Below are 6,572 nucleotides of genomic sequence, written 5' to 3' on the forward strand. Positions count from 1 at the left end.
CTAACACATCCAAGGTTCCAGTAGATATCAGGTTCCTTCTTAATTCCGAAATATACCTGACATTTGTGAGCATCTTGACATAAACACCATAAGCTTTGATGTTGATTGTACCAATCCCTTGCACTCCAACCGCGCAATCATTACCAAGAAGAACCTGTCCTGAAGCCAACTCTTCAAACGTGTGAAACCAATCTTTCCTACACGTAATGTGGTAGGAGCATCCAGAATCAATCACCCACTTATCATGATGCAACATATTTGCTACCAACAGTGCATCATCCGCTAATTCACAATCTATCACAACGGCTGCTTCAGCTTCGTCTTCTCCTCCGCCATACTTCTTCTTGTAGGCGTAGCACTCCCTCTTGGTGTCCCCCTGCTTCTTGTAGAACCAGCAAGTTATCCTAGACACTGAGATCGATCTAGACTTGCCCTTTTCTTTCCTCACAGGATCCCTCTTCTCAGTCCTTCCTCTAGCATAATATCCTTCACCATTACCATGTGAAGCCGTAGAGGACTTCAGATCCTGATCTTTAGACCTTGTTGCACTTGTCACCCCTTCCAACGACAATGTATCCTTGCCGTACTTAAGCATTTCCTTGAGAGAGTTGAACCGTGAAGGAAGCGAATTCAGGAGTAGAATCGCTTGTACCTCCTCTGACACAGTTACATTCACGTTTGACAGTTGAGAGACAATCTTCAAGAAGTCATCGATATTCTCATCCATACTCCGAGTATCGACCATCTTGAAGGTATATAATTTGTGTTGCAAGTGAATTTTATTCGGTAGAGTCTTCGAAAGATATAACCTCTCCAGTGTAGACCATGTAGAAGCAGCTGACGTACACAACTCGATCTTCCTTAGCACATGATCTCCAAAATTGAGAATGATCAGATTCATCACCTTCTCTGATATTTCAAGCCTTTTGGCTTCCTCTTTCACCAACCTCTCCCTGAATACATCTTCGTCTTCATCCTTCTTCATCACTGATGCAGAAGGTGACGTAGACTCTTCTAACACATCCTTTAAACCAAGGATGGACAGATGCGCAAGCATCCTCTTCTTCCACAATGAGAAGTCACCCTTCCCGTCAAAACGCTCCACCTCAATTCTTGACTTCGCCATTGACAATGACCCCAACCAAGGCTCTGATACCACTTTGTTGAACCACAACGACGAAACTGTTTGACTCAAGAACCAGAATCAAACACACAAACTCTCTGATACACTCTCTGACGAACTCGACGGCGTAAGTAAGAAAGTTAAGTTTGTAGAATAATAGAGATAGAAAGAAAAATGCGGAAAAGATAGAAGATGGACACCAGAAATTCTTTACTCAGTGGTTCACCTAGATTGTTTACGTCCACTGGGGTCTGGCAAGAGGCAATCCACTATAATCTCAAGTACAAAGAATATAGAACCTCTCTTTCTCTCACAACCAAAGCTCACAAAACCAATCTAGGTATTTTCTTGGACAAAGGAGAAAGAGCACACACGAGCCCCTCTTATACAGTAGGAGTCTATTAGGTTAACCTAGTAGGATTAGGACATTCGCCCATTTCCATAAATCTATTAGGAAATATTCCAAAATACTTGCAACTTCCATAACTCCATGAAAGTAATATTTTCAGGATCCTGCCGACTTCCATATCTCCATAAAAATGACATTTCCTTTTCCTAACATGACGTCCTTGCCTTGGTTTAAGTTACTCAATCTTGTTTGATTTCCATCACCAAATTCTGACGCAGTCCATGACGCAGTCCATGACGCAGTCCATGACGGATTCTCTGACGTAGCCACTGATGAATCTCAACATCTTCTTTGTTGAGTCTGCATGTATCTATACTCCGACATAATGCACATAGATTCTAGCAAATCCGCATGTATCTAGCTTTTATTACATGTTAAGAAAGCCTGTATCCTATTATTGTCTTATGAAAATTTTACACCATAGGACACTAAATAGTTTTACCTACGCTGCTACAAATTTGACATAATCTTATTTAAGTATAAATGATAACTAGATTTTGATTTGCACCTGAAAAGTACGAGTTTGTTTTCAGAATTAAAATTTTTTCTAAATAAATTTCTATATAAAATAGTGTATAAGCTTGAGCACATTTATCCATAAGCGTGAAACGGACCATACCAAACTGAAAAAACTAAATCAAAATTAAATTTAATTTCATAAATAGTCTAGCAGATCATTTATCTTTTGAACCGAAAAATTGGAACCGAACCGAGAACGAAATGAAGACTTATTTTTAAAATAAAAATTTTACACTTACAAATACTAATTATATTTAGTTTCTAAATAACCGGATATCGTAAAATAATATTTTATGAGCCAAATTACCCGGAAAATCGATAGACAAAATTGCCATTAATTAAAATTCCATTTTTGAAAATTATTTTTGATACTTTAATTCCCGATTTTTTTGATAACTCTCGATTAATTATTAGACCAAGAAGACTTTCATTATATGAGATGTTTTCGGTGAATAATTTGATTACTAAATGCAATCAATATTTAACTACTTAGGTTTAAAGATATCTATCTTGACAATAAAGAGTTTGAGACAGTCTAGATTGATGTAGTCATAAAAATAAGAATGCAAATGATATAAAAATCTTTATATTGAAAACAAATTGTTTTTTTTTTATTCTTAGTTGATTAAAATTATGTGTCTTGATTTTAGATCCTAAAATCCACACTAACTATTTAATAGTGACCGAGAGTTCATTCTGGGGAAGAAAAGGTGATGTAGGCAACGATATCTTTATAACACAACGATGTAATCAGATTCCAATAGGCAAAAATAAACTTTATTGATGAACAAGATCAAATACAATAGATGAAACAAGATCGATCGTTACAAATGAGATCGACAAGAGAAAAGACTTAAAGCTAGGTGAAAATGAGGTCGATGTGTGTGTGTAGTTCTCTCTAGGATTTTCAGCATGTCCTTCTTCCTCTGCATCAAACTCCTTTTGTAGTGATTTAAGTCCGGGATCCCCGCAACCGTTCCGCGATCTCCAGGCCTTCGATCTCTCTTCGTAACGGGACTCCTACTTGCTCTATGTCGCACGGCCCAGACCGATGCTGGCCCATTTGGCTTAGTGACCGATATTGGGCCCAACAATGATGATCTCCACAAGAATTTTCAAATATAATGTCTCACTAGGTAATTCTTCCGTGCTCATGCATATATTCAAATATTTATGTAATAATTGATAAAAAAATTATTTTCTTAAAATTTTAATTTATTTTGTAATTTATATGTATAATAAAAATATATATTATGTATTATTATATTCCCATATTTATTGGGTATGTGATTTCACATATAATATTTTTTATTATTTCAAATATTTATTTTTGATATGTTAAAATACATCTATTATTTTAAATTAAACAATGATTTTAATTATGTTTAAATTGGATTATTATTTTCTTAATTTCAGGTAGTTCAGTTCATCCTCTTATATATGTAAATATATTTGTAAATTTATGTATATATGGGTATATATTGTTTTAGAAAAAATAAGGAAAATAAATATTAAAACAAATTTGAATTAATAAACATAACCAGTAATATTTTTAAAATTCATATACATTTTTTTGAATACTACTACACACTAAATCATAATATTTGTTTTTTTTTATTTTTCATATTAAGAATGTTCGGCTATTTATATTTCAGTATACGGGATTATATCAATTTTCTGATCACAATTTTTTGGTTACAGTTATACTAAAATAAGAACATCTTGCTAAGTTAGATTTTGTTTACTTTGATATATGCTGTTTTGATAAGATTAAAAAATCGAAGTGTTGATAAACTTTGTTATAAAAATTCTAATCGTTCAATAAAAATATATTGATAAATAATAAATATTAGGTGATGAGCACGGATACAAACATTTACAAAATAATAAAATCATTGTAATTGGTTAACTTTTTATTTCTATTTAATATTTATTGATAAGTTTAACTTATTTTGTAGTTTATATATTAGAAAGAAAAATATAATATTTTTTTAAATTATGTTATTTTGTTATCTTAATTAAATATTTTATTTGGGGTATAATAATTTGGATCGACTAAGTTATTTTTGGTATATTGAGTTGTATATATTTTCCAATTGAATTTTAATAATACTAAACCAGATTATATATAATTAATTTTATTTTCTCAAATTTCTAAGTATGTATTTAATAATTGATATATTTTTTTGGCTTAAATTTATGAGAAAATATTGAAGTGTTGATCTGAAGTTGTATAAGTGAATCAAATTGAAATCTTTTATAACCCCGTCGATCATTGTAGTCTTAGAACTTAAAAGTAACCTAATTAGTTTTATTAAATACCACATTCATAGAAAAAAAAATTTCTAATGGAATTGGATTTAATATAATTACTTGTTTATTTTTATAGATATTGAAACATTCACGTAGTATTAGGCTTGAGAATATATAATTATGAAAAAGAAAAATTGCATGAAATTGTGAGAGATTTTTTTTATAAAATAAGAAATTGAATAACTATCCAAAAAATACATATTATTTTAGAAAATTTATAATTAAGAGAATTGAAATTTCTTTAGTGTATTAAAGTAAATACTGATTTAGTAACTAAATGAAATTTTTCTTATGAAAAAAATTATTATATTTTAAATGAAAAAATATTTAGTTAACGTTATTAACAATCGTAGAAAAGCGTTCTTAAACAAAAAAGTATCCAGAAAAGTTTATGAAAGTGGGATTTGTATAAAAGGAAATTCATTTTTTTTTTAAATCACATGTTTTAAATATCAAAAATCACTATATTTTTTTTTTAAGATTATTTTTGATACTAAATTCCTATATGATATATGATTTTATAAAAAAGCATTAAGAAAAAGGAAAAAATATAAATAGATAATATTAGTAATGGCAATTGGTAAAATATAGTTTATGAAATTTCTTATTGTCAAATTACATGTTTTAAACATAACAAATCGCTATGTATTTTTACTTTTAAGATATTTCTTTTTTTATACTAATTGTTTTTTTTTATACTAAAATTCTTTATGATATTGATATGATTATATATATACATATAAATTAAAAACGAAAATAAAAATAGTTTATAGATATTTTCCTTTTTTATTTAGAAAAGCAAAATATTTATAAAACCTAAAATAGAAATTTTGATAATCGCAATTAAAAATAGTATTAATTCATTAAGGTTAACAATGTAATAAACCTTTGTGAGAATTAACGTGAGCACGACACATAGTAAACTGACTTCTCAAATAATAGTATAGAGATTATTTATTTTGTTGCAGCCATAGAGTTTTAAATATTTATTTGGTTTTAAAATAATCATAAGATATAATCATTTTTGAGAAAAATAAGATATTAAATAATCATTTATGTTTTTTAAAATTTGTTTATTAATTATTAAATCAAAAGATATTTATAATATTATTATCTTTTAGAAATGAATATCTGGACTATTCCAATTTAAATTTGTTTTCTAAAGTTATTTTTATGTATATTTATAAGCGAATATTTAAAAACTTTATAGATTTTTTAATTTTTGTTGTTGTAGGAAACATAAAGAATAATAAAACTATATTTTATATTAAAAAAATCCTTGTTTATATCTCACAATCTTTCATTTTAATTATTTAATTTTTTATGAAGTTAAAAAAAAAAGAATTGAAAAACGAAAATATATGTATATAAAATATTATTTCTTAAAAAAAGGAAAGTTCACAAAATAGTAATATTACATTTAAAAAATATTTTTAAATAACATAAAATATAATTTTGAAGTAATAAAATACTTTCTTTATATTATATTTTCTTGGATGAAAATTATAAATTTCTATATAATGTGATTTCATTAAAAAAAATTTACACAGATAATCTTGATATTAGAAAAAAAAAATATTATTTCTTTTAAAACATAATTTTAAAAAATTCAAAAAAAATTCAAAGTAATACAAAATTTTTTATTATATATTTTCTTAGATGATTACATAAAATAATTAAGTAACATAAACTTATATATGTCTAACTGTCTAAAAATAGTTCATAATTAGTAATATTGAAATGTTTTATTTATTTTTCATATATTTAGTTGACTATAATATCTTTCAATTACAGCAAAAAATATCAATAAATTATATTTTACTTATATAATATTATTTTTAAATACAATCACAATTTTTTACTGCTTATTTTTAAGGGATATTAAAAAAAACTAAAAATAATTTTCAAAATAAACAACGTTTGATCAAATAGTTACAAAATAGTTTAATGAGGTAGATATATTATATTTTATCATTATTAAAGTTATTTTTTCTTAATATTAAATTTGCTTTTAAATTTTATGTTTTTATGTTTGTAACTTAATAGAACCATAATCAAAATAGCAAAGCAAATCTGAATTCTCATTTTTACGATTATTTAAAATAAATTTTAGTCTCCGTTCATTAAATCAAAGGCATAAAGTTATTTAGAATTTATAAAATATTTTAATTATTGTAAATATTCATATGTGCTCATGAGCTTTCAAAG

Source organism: Brassica oleracea, chromosome C1, assembly GCF_000695525.1.
Source record: "Brassica oleracea var. oleracea cultivar TO1000 chromosome C1, BOL, whole genome shotgun sequence".
Lineage (NCBI taxonomy): Eukaryota > Viridiplantae > Streptophyta > Magnoliopsida > Brassicales > Brassicaceae > Brassica > Brassica oleracea.